Source organism: Pollicipes pollicipes, unplaced genomic scaffold, assembly GCF_011947565.3.
Source record: "Pollicipes pollicipes isolate AB1234 unplaced genomic scaffold, Ppol_2.1 Scaffold_7261;HRSCAF=8764_pilon_pilon_pilon, whole genome shotgun sequence".
NCBI classification, from domain to species: Eukaryota; Metazoa; Arthropoda; class Thecostraca; order Pollicipedomorpha; family Pollicipedidae; genus Pollicipes; species Pollicipes pollicipes.
The window spans coordinates 56,077,843-56,092,945 of record NW_023597054.1 but is presented as its reverse complement, the minus strand read 5'-3'; the positions used below and the strand labels follow the sequence as shown (position 1 = coordinate 56,092,945).

Genomic DNA, 15,103 nt, shown 5'->3' with positions numbered 1-15,103 from the left:
GTTTGTTATGCACGATCAATATTCTAGCGGAATTGCTGTTACACACCCTTAGCTCTTTCAAAAGACCGGCGCCAAACGTGAGCCACAGTTAAAAAACGGAACGCATTTGAACAGTAGATGGGATGGGATGGGATGGGATGGATGGGATGGGATGGGATGGGATGGGATGGGATGGGATGGATGGGATGGGATGGGATGGAACTGGATGGGATGCGATGGGATAGGGTATGGATCGCACATGGCTTTCACGCCATATAAGACGTATGATTTTACCTGTCAGGGAGTTTGTACCTGAACATAATGGTGGGTACTGTTTGAATTTCCAAACCATTACATGCGTTTTACGAAATGGTCATAAGATACCCAGGATGCTTCAGGGGACTGTTTCACATTTGTACGGCGTTTTGAACCAAGATATAGTGATAACTTTGGCTTAAGCGTGCATCGACTACCCTGATCACATGGCGGTCACTGACCTGATCAAACAGTATCATTTGCTGCAGTTCATGCGGGGAATGACCATTTTTAAGGCTTCAAGCCCTCTTGTTTTGACTTTGACGCGCGCGAACATGTACAGCCCATCTCGCAACACCTGTTTGAAAGTTATCCAGACGTGTATGGCGTTATAGAAACGTCACGCGTCACCCCCACCTCATTTGTATTGTGCTCATGATAAAAACGCTATATGGCCACTGAAATCAGTATTTGCAGTGATCCAGCACCTCATGTTCCTGGGTATAAAACCATTAGCTCATAGTTCAAGGGAGCTTTACATATTTGCGCGGAGTTTTAAACTGAGAAAGCCAATTTGAAGATGTTTCGGAGCAGTCCACAACCCTGCCGCTCTTTAGGCACACAGTCCCTTAGCTTCTGAGCTAGACCCCTTGAAAGATGTGCAGACGTTTCCTGGCTGACTTATTCAAGGTCATCATATTATCATCAATTACCCCCAAGGACTGTTTCCTGCAGACTAGTTTAAGGTCAATCAGACATGCATGACGTCATAGAAACGTCATTCAAATTTTGCCACCTCAGTGGCCATGTTGAGTATAGGCAGGCTTATAGGCTTAGACACGTAAAATCGGCTTTGCAGTCAATGCAATGTTCAAACACGAATCACGCTTTGTGTGATTCGTGAAGTCGGACATTGGTGCCAGTTAGTGCGGAAATTATACTGTGGCAGATTTCTAACTGCCTGCGTGATAGTTAATACTATTGGAGACCTCTCTCGTGCCAGTCCTTCTGGCGAGTATCAAAGAGAGATCTTGTCAAACAGGAGTTCTATTTTCTATTACACTTACACTCACCAACACTCACATCGTAACATTTACACACACAACTGAAAGCGATTCCGCGTCTTGGGGCCCTGAGAGAGTAGGAGCCTCTCGCGGTCACCAATAGTACAGCCCATATAAGGTGCGCATCGGAAGTGACTCATGGTCGGAGGGTCCAGAAATGACGCGATTTGAACCAATGAGAAACGAGTACGACATCGTCCGATGGTCGCCCGAACCAATTAAAAAGTAGGCATCGCCTTGCGATCCCGGAACTGGCTGATTCAACTGGCAAGTGGTGAGACGCTGAAAGCTACTTTTTAAACGAAATATCAGATAACATTTTGGAAGCCAGGCACAGTTCAGTCTCGGATGGGACGATTGGAATACGCTTTGATGATGATGATGATGAAATGAGCGCTTTTCAAGGAGGTTTAGACATGTTCTAGTGCTTTTTTCGTCCTAGAGACGTTTGAGGGTGCTAGAGATTTTACATGTTTAGATATCTGGAGTTTTTAATTCTAGATATATTTACAGCCGATAAATGTAACTGTTACAAATACTTCCAGCCCAATAGCTTAGAATAGTACCAAAGCCGAACATGTGAATGCATGGATGTAAGAGCAGGTAGGGACACGGAGTCATGCCCCCCACACTGTTCAAGGTGGGCGGCAGCATTGCCAACTGCCATTTCCCTTTTCAGATTTAAGTTGTGTTTAGCTTTTACTCGCTGAATTTCCAGATTTCATTTGTGTTTGGCGCACTGGACACAATAGCGTCACGCGGTAAGCGGCATAATCGTAAACTATCACGCACGGGCGGACGGGATATTTAGTGGCAACCCGAGGCTCCTATAATACGGAAGGCTCCATTCTGTCGTTTTATGTAGCCTTTGTTCTTCTGCATGACTGCTTACAGCCCCCACAGGATATATTCATAAAGCTTGAGATGGCGTGATTGATCTCTCCCAATCTAAGTTAATCCAACCCAATCTAAAGAATCCTAATCTAAAGTAAGAGCCTCCGAATTGACCAGAAGACCGTACACCCGTGTCGCCAGAATGGCAGCCGGAAACACCCCGCGCTGGGATTAATGACCGTTTCAGCCCTGGACCGGTAGCGATAATGTGCCACCCAATGATCCTCTAACGGGGCCCCTTGTCCGCAAAACATAAGTGGTCTAAGAGATGTTGAATGGGGTGGATCGAAATTGAGGTTAAGCATGGGAATAGCCAACCCATGTTTGCCTGGGAACTTTTTTGCAGAATCAGCGAGTGAGACAAATAAGATAAGTGGTTTTGGACCTTGCACGCTCGCGATCTCAGGCAGCAATGATGGCTGGAGTTGTCTTCGTAAAGCCCAACTGCGTTGGCCAGTACAGGTGACACCAGACGGCAGGCGCCGTGCGCGTGAGAAATACCGTCGTAAAATAACTGTTCCGAAGGTCTTTCAAAAATGAACCCAAACCATTCAAGGATTAGGCCGTTTTTTTTGGCGTGAGGCAGTCCACACGAACCTGTGGCTTTTACTGCCGAGAGTCATGGTGAAGGTCAAAACATACACGACATATTGGGTCAAGACATGCGCTCACCCATACGTACAAATGGTAATGCACGCACACAGGATAAGATAGAAGTGCCGCATGGCCGTACCATACGTACAAATGGCAATGCACGCACACAGGATGAGCTAACAGTGCTGCATGGCCGTGCGTTCGTCGTGCCCTAAAGCCGAAATAGCCCCCCCCCCCCCCCCTCTCTCTCTCTCATCCCCAGAGAAGACAAAGTGCAGTACAGGTAAGACGATCTTAAGGCATGCATTCAGATCCGACGGGCAGCTGATGACTGCGACTTGACCTCGTCTGGTAACCTATAACAAGCCTGTAATAAACCTGGCCAGCGGCTTGACGTCGTCTGCCATCCAGTTGTAAGCAGTCGTGACTCGGTACCCAGACCGCCTCCTCCCGGCCTCAGTCCCCGGCCTGGAGAGGTACAGCAGCATCTCCTGCCTGTCTCCCCCTCGGCACATAAGTGTCAGCAGTTGCAGTCCGCCAGCTGTCGTGCAGTGAGCCACCCTAGCTTCTTCCGCAGGTCCGACGAGCAGTCCTGCGGTCCGCCAGCTGTCCGTACAGTTAGCCACCCTAGCTTCTTCCGCAGGTGCGACGAGCAGTCTGCGGTCCGCCAGCTGTCGTACAGTTAGCCACCCTAGCTTCTTCCGCAGGTGCGACGAGCAGTCTGCGGTCCGCCAACTGTCGTACAGTTAGCCACCCTAGCTTCTTCCGCAGGTGCGACGAGCAGTCTGCGGTCCGCCAGCTGTCGTACAGTTAGCCACCCTAGCTTCTTCCGCTGGTCCGACGCGTGGTCAAATTTGTGACGGTCGGATATGACTCTTGCGGAAATGTTAATTTTTTTCTAAACCTTGACGCAGCTTATTTTTATGATCCATTACTGTAGGCGGAAAGGCAGTGTCGGTCGTGCGATAGAACCGGGGCAGTGACTAAGGTGGCAATGGCAGCATGCGGAATGCTGTGACGCACATATGACAGGCCGGCCAGAATGCCGTTACCACGGCGGCTCAGCAGTGGCACATGTGTGCCCCATGACGCGACCCGGTCGAAGGTGACACCCTGGTTTCTCACCTCGCATGGTTCTAGCGTGGCACCGAGAAAGCAGACAGAAAATATTTGAGAGACTACGCAGATTCTGCTAAGTTGGGATACGCAGATTCTGCTAAGTTGGGCTACACAGATGCTGCCAAATTGCGAAAGTGATCGATTGTGTTTTGTTTGCATTGGCGTCAAGAGAATTTACACGTACCATCGACCCAGCGATTCGAGGAGGGTTTTCCATGCGGGAGATGAGGTCCCTTAGGTCGTATTCCGTGCCCCTCGCCAAGACTTTAGTGTCGTCAGCATGCTAAAGTATTTTGGCGCCGGCCGTAAATAATGCAAGGACGTGAGGGGAGAAATGGTGAAAGCAGTGGTCCGAGAACCGACCACTGAAAGACACCCATACTGGGAAGCGACAGAAAGGTCAGCCCGCGTCCCGACCCATGGCGCGGAGGGTCGGAATATATGCGCTCTAGATGTGCCCAGGAGATAGGCCGGAAACCAGGAGCTCTCAGTGCCGTGCAGTTTTGAATTTACGATTACTAAGTCGTGATCAATCACGTCAAGTACTTAACTGCGATCAATTAAGCGCTGCAGTGAAACCTCCGCGCTGTCGCTGGCGGCGAGCGCACGGTTGGAGACGGGAGACCAGCGCGGTCTCTGTCGAGTGACGAGGACGGACGCCGTGCTGGGAGGCTGAGAGGAGATAGTTGTGGGAAAGATAATACTGGAGCTGGCGTTGGACGGCGTACTCCGCGATCTTGGTGATGACTGGGAGAAGCGATATAGGCTGGAAGTTGGAATGGTGGGATAAATCACCGGACTGTGTGTGTGGGGGGGGGGGGGGGGGACAAGGGAATATTTTCATGAATCAGGGATATCGCAATGGACTACGCAGGAATTACCGCTGTGGAGGATGACGTCACCGATCGCAGGAAAAGCGGCCTTCAGCACACGGATGCACTCGCTGTCAGCACCGCAGGCTACCGAGCCGCGCATGCTAAAGACCGCGTTTGTCAGCTTTCCGGGGCGGACGGGTGGCAGCTCGAACGGGCAGCCACGACTCGGGGGAGACGGCTCGCGAGGTCGACGGCCTGGTCCCTGGGCGGCAAGTTGAGCGGCCACTTTGGGCCGACGGCAATGAAGAATTTGTTGAGCTCGTCGGCTGATTGAATTAAATTGAGTTCGCCCGTCACTTAACGGCCCGAATTGGGGAACACCGGCCCAGACATCCGTTTGCGATATATAGAACGCGGGTGGAACGCTGGGGACGAGTAATATCCATCATGCCCCTCATCACGTCCGAGCCGTACTGCTATCTTTATCACGGGCGCATTTCACCCCACGTGCGTTGTGCTCGCATTCGTCGACTCAGAAGCACACAACGCATACGTTTTACGGTGCCAAGCCTGGCTAGCTTTGTCGGTCGCGGCCTGCGAAGCTGACGCTGCTTCTTGCCGGCAGGTGTCCAACAGCGCTCTGCCGTCCCTGCTGAAGACTGCTGAGGCGCTGAGCATCAAGGGTCTGACCCCGTCACACTTGCGAGAAGAGCGGCCGCCGCCCGCCGACGCCGTGGTAAGCGCTCAGTTCCGGGCTCGCGTGCTGGACCGCCACATTCAAATACCGCTGCAGACATTGGGCGGCAGCGAGGCGCGCAGTCCCCGCGTTCAGCCGCAGTCGGGAGACGCGCCGCCGGAATAGACTCGAAAGCTCTGACATTGGTGTTCGGTGGGACTGCGCCAGCTCCAGCGGAACGCATGGCATGCCGCGCGGCGTGACGCCAGGTGCCTGGAGGCCGGCGGCCGGCCACCTGTGGGTCGGACGGGCGACAGCTGTGGGCCGCGCACCGTCCGACTATGTTTGTCAGAGCAATCGCGATCGATCGGGCGCGAGCGTCCCACGGAACGAGTGTCCCCTGGAGCGAGCGTCACTAGGGAGCAGGCGTCCCCCAAGAGCGAGCTCCCCCCCCCCCCCTGGAGCGAGCGTCCCCGAAGCGAGCGTTCCCGGGAGCGAGCGTCCCTCGGGAGCGAGCATCTTCCGGGAGCAAGTGTCCCTGGGGTGGGACCGTCCCCTGGAGCGAGCGTCCCCGGAGAGAGCGTCCCCTGGAGCAAGCGTCCCTCGGGAGCGAACGTTCCCTGCAGCGTACGTCCCCGGAGCGAGCGTCCCCCGGGTGGGATCGTCCCCTGGAGCGAGCGTCCCTCGGGAGCGAGCGTCCCTCGGGAGCGAGCATCTTCCGGGAGCAAGCGTCCGTGGGGTGGGACCGTCCCCTGGAGCGAGCGTCCCCGGAGCGAGCGTCCCCTGGAGCAAGCGTCCCTCGGGAGCGAACGTTCCCTGCAGCGTACGTCCCGGAGCGAGCGTCCCCCGGGTGGGATCGTCCCCTGGAGCGAGCGTCCCTCGGGAGCGAGCATCCCTCGGGAGCGAGCATCCCTCGGGAGCGAGCGTCCCCCTGGAGCGAGCGTCCCTCGGGAGTGAGCGTCCCCCTGGAGCGAGCGTCCCTCGGGAGTGAGCGTCCCCCTGGAGCAAGCGTCCCTCGGGAGCGAACGTTCCCTGCAGCGTACGTCCCCGGAGCGAGCGTCCCCCGGGTGGGATCGTCCCCTGGAGCGAGCGTCCCCGGAGCGAGCATCCCTCGGGAGTGAGCGTCCCCCTGGAGCGAGCGTCCCTTGGGAGTGAGCATCCCTCGGGAGTGAGCGTCCCCCTGGAGCGAGCGTCCCTCGGGAGTGAGCATCCCTCGGGAGTGAGCGTCCCCCTGGAGCGAGCGTCCCTCGGGAGCGAGCGTCTTTCAGGAGTGAGCGTCCTCCAGGAGTGCTAGAACGGACATTTCCTTGCGGGTTAGCGTCCTCCGGAGCGAGCGGCCCTGGAGCGAGACAGCCGACGCCTCAAGCTTAGAGGGCGGCAAATGATGGCGCTGATCGTTGGTTGGCAGGTAAAGCTGCAAAACACAAGATTTATATTTGAAATTTAGGTTTGACGTATAACATGAGTGAAAAATTAATTGAGTATTACTCAGGCATTTACGCCATGCACCTTAATGAAATTTGAGTAATGCAAAGCTCGTGTTTCGGTGGCAGGGTGTAGATATCGAGGGGTGCCGGGGAGGGGGGGGGTAGGGGTGGGCATAATAATGTAACCCTGGCCGAGATTGCCTGATGACATGGTTCGAGATACATCCAACAAGCTTCCGCTCCGCTGGCCACTGACATTCCGAGAATCTCCGCACTCGCCCTGTTCAGATCCAGCAGTCCCACTCCCCGCGGCCCGACGACCCGATCCCGACACGGGTCACATGGTCACGCACCAATCACCGCGCGCCCCGCATGACTGCGCCCCGGCGCGACGCCCCGGACAAGGTGACCCGAGCCGGCGGCTTGGATCGAACCGGACCGGCCTGGCCGGCCGGTCCAGCATCCAAGGCAGTGCACCACCAATGCGGTCAGCTGCACGCAGGCAGCTGTGGAGACCCGCTACACTCTGCTGCACTCTGAACTAGAAGGCCCAGCCGGCGGTATCGTTTCCTCAAAATCGCTGGGGACCAGAAAACGTATGTTTCACAAGGTAACAACAAGGCAAAACCACGTGAGAAAGCACAATTAGCTGAGCGACCAGAAACACACAAACAGGCTGTCGTAGACACAGTTCCACGACACCAGCAGGCGCCGTACATATCTCGCCCTACAAGGCAGTTTATATGCGCAAGATTGGTGGCTGAGGGCCCTTCAGCCACCAAACCAGGGACGCCATAGACAGCGGACGGGCGGTGATGCGACGCCCTTCAGCCACCAAACCAGGGGCGCTACAGACAGCGGACGGGCAGTGATGCGACGCCCTTCAGCCACCAAACCAGGGGCGCTACAGACAGCGGACGGGCAGCGATGCGACGCCCTTCAGCCATCAAACCAGAGGCGCTACAGACAGCGGACGGGCAGCGATGCGACCAGGTATCCGACAGCGAGAGAGGATGGAAGAGTCCAAAGGCTCCGCGGATTCAGGCGCCCACGGACAGACCTTAACCTGTTACCTTAACGAGAAGCCGCAGCGGTCAGGCGGTCGCTTTTTGTGATCCGACCGTCGCATCGTCACTGGAGGCACCAGCCGCAACACCAGGACCGTCAGGTGTTCCAGGGGATTCCTGCGCAGGCTGGAGACTAATCCTGGACTCGCCGGCAGATACGTCATCGCCACGGGGCTAATCCGTTGATTGCAATGCCCCGCGGTCACAGCTCACGGCTACCACAGGCCGACGGGGCAGCGGTGCCGGTCTGAACGTCAACTGACATTCCCCTGTGAGCGACACCACCGCCGTCGCCTCCGGACTGGTCCGCAGTCAGGGGTGAACCGCGCAGGAGCAGTCACCGAGCAGGCCAGGCGTTCAGAAGCTGGATAGAGTCTTCTCCGAGGGACGGCACGTGGCTCAGGCCTATTGTGACGTTCACACGACATTTTACCGTCCTCCGACCTCCGACCTCACACGTTCAGGTCACTCCGCTTGGCAACAACGACAGCCGGCTTCCAAGGCCTAAAGAATTGATGGTACTCGCCTAGTTTGGCGATGCCACGGAGCAGCATAACCTTGTCACCGACATGTTATGAAAAGAGTTTAGGTTACGCTTATAGAACCGTTTGTTCTGTTGGTGCCTGACATCAGAGATGCGTATTGCCTCACGATAGGCGGTACGGAGTCCCGCACGTAGCTCGTCCACATGCGCGGCTGCTGACCTAGAGCGGGCTGCAGACGGTACGTCAGTCTGTGCGTCAACGGGTGGCCTGGGCTCGCGACCAAGCATCATGAAGAGGGGATTGTAGCCCAGTGATTTGTGGATCTGGGCGCTGTACCTGAGCATAGGCAGGGGCGGATGTTTATCCCATGCGGCATGGTTCTCTGACAGATACTTGGCCAGCATCCCCAGGGTAGTGCTGTTGACCCTCTCATGGCGGCTGTTACCGTGTGGGTGAAACGCAGTTATGTTTGTTTTCTGGATCCCCATAATGCGACACAACTCTGACCCTACTTGACCCCTGAAATTGGCCGCACACACGTACGTATGGTACGTACGTTTGTACGTATGGTATGAAGGTACGTGGGACACCCACACCGAGAAAACACTTGCGAAGATGTTTCGGCGGCAGTCATGACCAACATATCGGGCAGAGGAAACACTTCCACCCACCGAGTAAAGTGATCCGATGCAACCAAAAGATGTTTGTTACCGTTAGCCGTGGTTAGAAGATCTTGTAAGAAAGTCCATGGATACCACTTCCCAGGACTTGGACGAATACAGCTCGCCCATAAATGCCGTCGGCTGTGGTGTAGGAGAGTTACGGCCGGTGCGGCGGTCACACTGGTAGCAAAACCTCCCCCGTCAGCCGACATGCCTAGCCAGAAGAACCGGCTTTGCACGTTCTTGAACAGCTTTTCTTTCTCGAAGTGACCACCACAGGGACCGGCGCGGAGGGATGTGGGTACTTCCGCGACCAACTCTGGCGGAATGATAACCTGCAAGCTCTCCTGAGCCTGCGGCCGACGAAGATATACTCGGAAGAGCACACCGTCAAGAAGCGGCGGCCGCGGCCGGTGTCGCAGCCATGGCTTGACGGCACTGGAGACGGCACGCCGGGCGGGGCACTGCCCCAAAGTCAACAAGCGTGACAGCTCCACCAGCACCTCGTCCTTCGCCTGCTTGCTCTGGGTTAAGCTGAGAGGCCAGTCGCGGGAAGAGGTTCGAAAACAGCTCTCCGTCTGGCGAGCGACGTTCTCCAGCTCAGACGGTCGCCTGCTGAATGCGTCTGCCACAGAGCTCTGCACGCCCGGGCGATAAACACTAAACACGAGAAAATGGAAATTTCCGAGGATATCAAGCCACCGAGCTAGCGTATCGGTGGGGCTTTGGAAATAATACAGCCACCGAAGGCTACTGTGGTCAGCACGCAATTTGAAATCCTTGCCCTTTGGATGATGAGAAAACTCCTGAACAAAAACAGCACACGGTGAAAGCTATTTTTTAGTAGTAGTGGTTTTTCTGAGCCTTGGACAGGTGACGGCTGCCGTAGGCAATTACACGCTCGATGTCATGTTCCTGCAGCAAAACGCTTCCAATGCTCTGGTCACTTGCATCACAGTCTAATGTGAAGTTGCCTGCCCCGTCCCCGAACCGGCGAAAAGCAACTATCGGAGCTTCTGTGAGAGCCGTCTTTAGACTCACAAATGCCTCGTCGGCTTCTGATGGCCACTGAAACAGAACGCCCTTACCTGTGAGGCGTAAAAGGGGAGCAGCAATGGGAGCCAAATTTTTCACATTTAAGAAAGCAAGAGCAAAACCCAAGGAAACTGGGCAAGTCCTTGGCTATCCGCGGTTGCGGCCAGTCACTCACCTTCTGAAATTTTTCGGAATCAGTCTTCATGCCCAGGCCAGAGATCACATGACCGAGAGATTTCACCTTCTTTATGAAAAACTGGCACTTCGTCAAGTTAAGCGTGAGACCTGCGGCACGCAGGCTGAGGAGGGCCTCATCCAGCGTTGTGAGGACGTCTGGGGAAGGCTTGCCATGAATGATAATGTCGTTGAAATAACGCAAGCAAGACTCGGACGGCATGTCACCAAGCACGATGTAGAGTAGCTTGCAACAAGTAAACGGCGCCTAACTCAGTCCAAAGCATATACGCCTGTACCTTATGCTTCCTAGCGGGGTAGTGATGGTTGCCTTACCACGGTCAGCCGGATCAATTGACACTTGGTGGTGAGCTGCGTTCATGTCGAGTATACGACACAGGAAGGACCCAGCCAATGCATCTTAAGTATCATCCATAAGAGGATTCGGGTACGCGGGCAGTACACGCAATGAGTTTACGCACGTCCTCACAGATACGAATTTCTGTAGACTTCTCTTTCAGAAGACAAATGGGCGAAGCCCTGGTACGTTCAGATTTATCGAGAACGCGCTCATTGACTAATTGATCCATCTGTGTCCAAACTTGCTCTTTCAAACGCGGAGGAATGCAGTGGGGGCTCTGACGGGTCGGGGGATGCTCTCCTGTGTCAATGCGGTGGGTCACTTGAGTGGTGTGGCCCAAATGGCCGTCAACACACTGCTGTGCCTTTTCAAAACCTTGAACAAGACCTGTCGCCGCGAATATGCGAGATCAGCACTGGACAAATCAACCATGGACTTAATGCCTACAGCCTCGTTCAGCTCAGGATGAGGCTCAGCCGCTTGCTCCTGAGTGTGTGTGTGTGTGTGTGTGTGATTGGGGCTTAACGACACACTCAGCTGCTGAGGCTATATGGCGTCGCCTGCCTCTCACCCTGGCGGGAAGGGCGGGCACCACGGGGAATCGAATCCCGTACCTCTGGTTTCCCAGACGCGCGGTGGTTAACGCAGACGTGTTCACCACTACACTACCGGCACCCTCCGCTTGCTCCTGAAAGCTAACCTCTAATTCACAGGTCTGAGAATGCTGGGGTAAAGTAATGTGTCCAGAAGTCACGTTTCTGGCAAGAAGGGGAACAGTTGATCCCGACACAGTGGCAATGCACCTCACCACCCCGACACCAGGTATATTGAGACATAGCTCCGCAAGAACAGGACCAGGGTAGTCACAATGATGGACATAGCCCTTCACAGAACACTCAGCGATTGTTGGTAAGGAATAGTCGTGACCCAACACTGCCCGGCCCACAAAACCCCGTGCACCAGTCCAATGGATCGGTGCGTGGCACATTGCGGTGCGTCCCAGTGAAGTCGATGTGCGGCGTCCTGGACCACGAACGACTAGTTCTCCGCGAAATCGCCATGGGGTTTCGCCTCCCCAGCCGCTTAAGTCCCCTTCAGCCTTGCGTATTGCGCAGACTACACGATCCCTGGTTTTCCCCAAAATCACACTTAGAAAGATCACATTTGATCACATTAGAAAGATCACATCACATTGATCACGTGAGATTTGGTAGTCTTGGACTGATTTGGTAGTCTTGGACAATGGTCGCCGGTAGGCGTTTCAGTGGTTTTATTTTTTACACCGACTATGTGCTCGTTAATTCTTAGTGTAATTGGTTGTTTCGACTCCCTACATCAGATATATTTTCATCCTTGCCCACACATGTAACGCATGGAACACAACATGTAACACCAGACGTCAATCCTTTCCCCTTTCAGTCTGTTTTGCACGCACTGCGCACTCGTCTACCAGGTGGACACTTCGGGTCAGAATAGGCCGAGCGAATGAGCCGGATTTCGAGAAGTTTTTGTTTTGCCATACCATTTATAGGTTACGCTTTGATATTTTTACAACAAAATCCACTTATACGCACATGGTCTCATCGACATAAGGAAGAGTAAGAACAGTATCAAGATGTCCAGATGCAGACTGCCGCCGCCGCGGGTGCCGGGATAGTTGATGACGTTGGCGCGAATAGACGACTTCGCGGTGAAATCTGCGCACAAGGTGTTTCTCGTCGTGGATCGCTTCGAACAGATTCCGAATTTTTGGCATGAGCGAGCGCTGGCGTCTGAGAAGGATGGCATTCATAACCCGATGAAATACCGATCGAGTGGCATTGTTCTTCGTTGAAATCGGTTAGTGTGATGCACGAGTGAACGATTATTTCTGAAAGCGGAGGGGGGCTGTATAATATGGTTTATATATGTGAGTGTCACATCAACTGGCAATAAATTGTCCAAAAATGCTACTTGCCCTGATAGGGGAGTGTTGTCCGGAGTGAACTTGATAATTTGTCCAAAAATGCTTCTTTACCTGATAGGGGAGTGTTAACTGTAGTGAACTTGATAACTTATCCGAAAATGCTACTTCCCCTGATTGGGCAGTGTTGTCCAGAGTGAACTTGATAACGTATCCGAAAATGCTTCTTCCCCTGATAGGGGAGTGTTGTCCAGAGTGAATTTGATAGTTTATTGAAGAGAATTTAAATAGTGGCTGAACCTGAGTAATTCCTCGAGTGTCGCGTGTGGATATTGGATATAGCATTTGTCGCGTATGGATATAGCATTTGTGTAATTGTTCGGAATAGTAAGTCTTGGTGGTGTCCCTGTTTTCGTGCGATGTTGGGTCGTGCCCGACATTGTGCACGGTAAAATAGGTGTTGTAATTGGCTCTGTTGTACTCAATATTGTAGGGCAATTAGCACCTGTTGACGTGTTGATTGATACGCCTTATAATTGCACTGTACTGAACAGTCTGAAGGACAAAGAAACATCACGGCTAATTAGCACTCAATTAGAAAGCACTACGGGAAATGAGCATTTGTGTAAAAAAAAACTTTCGGCAGTCAGCACTAGGTTAGTGAAGAAAGGATTTCGGTAAATTGACATTCCAGTGAACAACAATTTGGTCAGTTGGTATTCGGTGGATATCCATTTCAGCGTATCAAAATGTTGTCAATCTGCCACGTTAGCAGTAGACATGACGGCAAATGGCCGTCCGGCCTCCGGCATTTGGCCTTATTAAAACGGCGGTAAAAAGACACGTGCACAAGATAAAGGTTCAGTTAGATGCATTCAGCAAGAAGGTATTCGGGTGAACACATTGCGGCCCTTTGTGTGGATGTCCGCCAGTTAAGAGTGTGAAGCAGTAGCTCATGATCGCGACCGTGAGCCCGAACAGCCCAACTCTTCGACGAACTCCGCAGACCATGTTTAAAGATTATTAATCCCGGCTCTGCTTTGCCACATTGGTACCGTTGTCCGCCTCCGCTTTCTTACACTGGTACCGTTGCCCGCCTCTGCCTCCTGCCGTACAGTTGCGCCGCTGAGCCCGCCGTCCCAGCTGTGGGGCTGTGCTGTTCGCCGTTCACCGACGCACCTCTGTTCACCGTCAGGCCGACTGGGGTGACCCGTTCTCGCTGCCGGCGCCGGTACGGCAACGTCCGCCGCCGGATGACGAGTCGCCAACGAAGCGCGCCAAGGCGGCCGACGGGGCGCGCGCTGGGGGCGGGAGCTCGCCGGCGGAGCTGCCGCCTACCACGCCGCTCAACCTGTCGTGCTCGCCGCTGGCGGCGCCGGCGGTGGCCGGCCGCTTCACGCTGAAGATCCCCAGCGTGCCGGGCGCGCCGGCGCCGCCCGACGACAACGGCACCGACGTCTCGCCGCGCCTCGAGTCCGATGACGGTGGGTTGCCGGACGACGCGTGGTGTAGACGCGGCGGCCGAAGCTGCTTCGGCGCGCCGTGATGGTCGATCGACGTCGGCGGTGCGCCTGGCAGCTGAGTGGCCGGGCCGAGCCTGCAGCCGGTGGTTCCCGGACACTAAGGCGAATGGAAAAAGTTGAGCGACACAAAGTCCAACGGGATAATTGTTGACGGGGAAAGAAATTCGAAAGGGATGGCCATCAAATCCGCCATGCGGTAGGATGAAGAATCGAAAGGGATAAAACTGGAAACGGAATGAGTCGAGAGTCAGAATGTCGGCATGGATGTAGGTGAACTCGGATGAGTGAGATACTAGTGGGGAACCTAACTAGTACATAACTCTTCCCAATTAGCGATGATCTGCCATGAAGATTGCGAAGGTTTCTGTAGCGCCGAACGTAACGTCAAGGCTCCATATGCCAAGCTGATCCTCGAAATAGTCTGTACCTGTGCGGCTGGCGTGTACTAAACGCGTGTGATTTGCTGTCCGGCCGTTGTCACCGAACGGGCGTTTGCTGCCGTTTGTCGACAGGCTCCTGGCTGGAGTGGGAGCAGAAGGAGAGCCGCAAGCAAGCCGCCAGTCCGCCTTCGGTGTCTGCAAACGTCTCCCCTCCAGGTGGGGCAACCGGTCCTCTTGTATATTCGCTCCCATGCAGTGGTTCACGACAGTTCGCAAAGGTGGGGCGGGCTAAGGCTTGGTGCATGTATGCTTATATATATATATATATACACACACATTATACATGCACAGGATTCACAAAATCCTCTCGCTCCTCTCTCTCTCCTCTCCTCTCATCTCCTCTCTCTCTCTCTCAACTCTCTCTCTCCTCTCTCTCCTCTCTCTCTCTCTCCTCCTCTCTCTCTCTCTGTGTCTTCCTCTCTCCTCTCTCTCTCTCTCTCTCTCCTCTCCCTCATCATCTCTCTCTCTTCTCTCTCTCTCTCTCTCTCTCTCTCCTCTTCTCTGCTCTCCTTTCTCTCTGCTCTCATGCTCTCTCTCTCTCTATCTCTCTTCTCTCTCTCTAGATCCTCGCCATGATTCTCCCCTCCAACTTCTCGCTCTCTCTCTCTCTCTCTCCTCTCTCTCTCTCTC

General features: G+C 54.3%; 1 long non-coding RNA gene across 1 annotated transcript; it reads left to right on the top strand.

Annotated features, from left to right (window-relative positions):
• The first annotated feature begins 5,347 nt into the window (after positions 1 to 5,347).
• Positions 5,348 to 14,580, top strand: LOC119113225 (uncharacterized). Its single transcript, XR_005095860.1, has 3 exons — positions 5,348 to 5,456; positions 13,706 to 13,994; positions 14,546 to 14,580. It is a non-coding gene; the product is annotated as an uncharacterized LOC119113225 (long non-coding RNA).
• Positions 14,581 to 15,103: the final 523 nt, after the last annotated feature.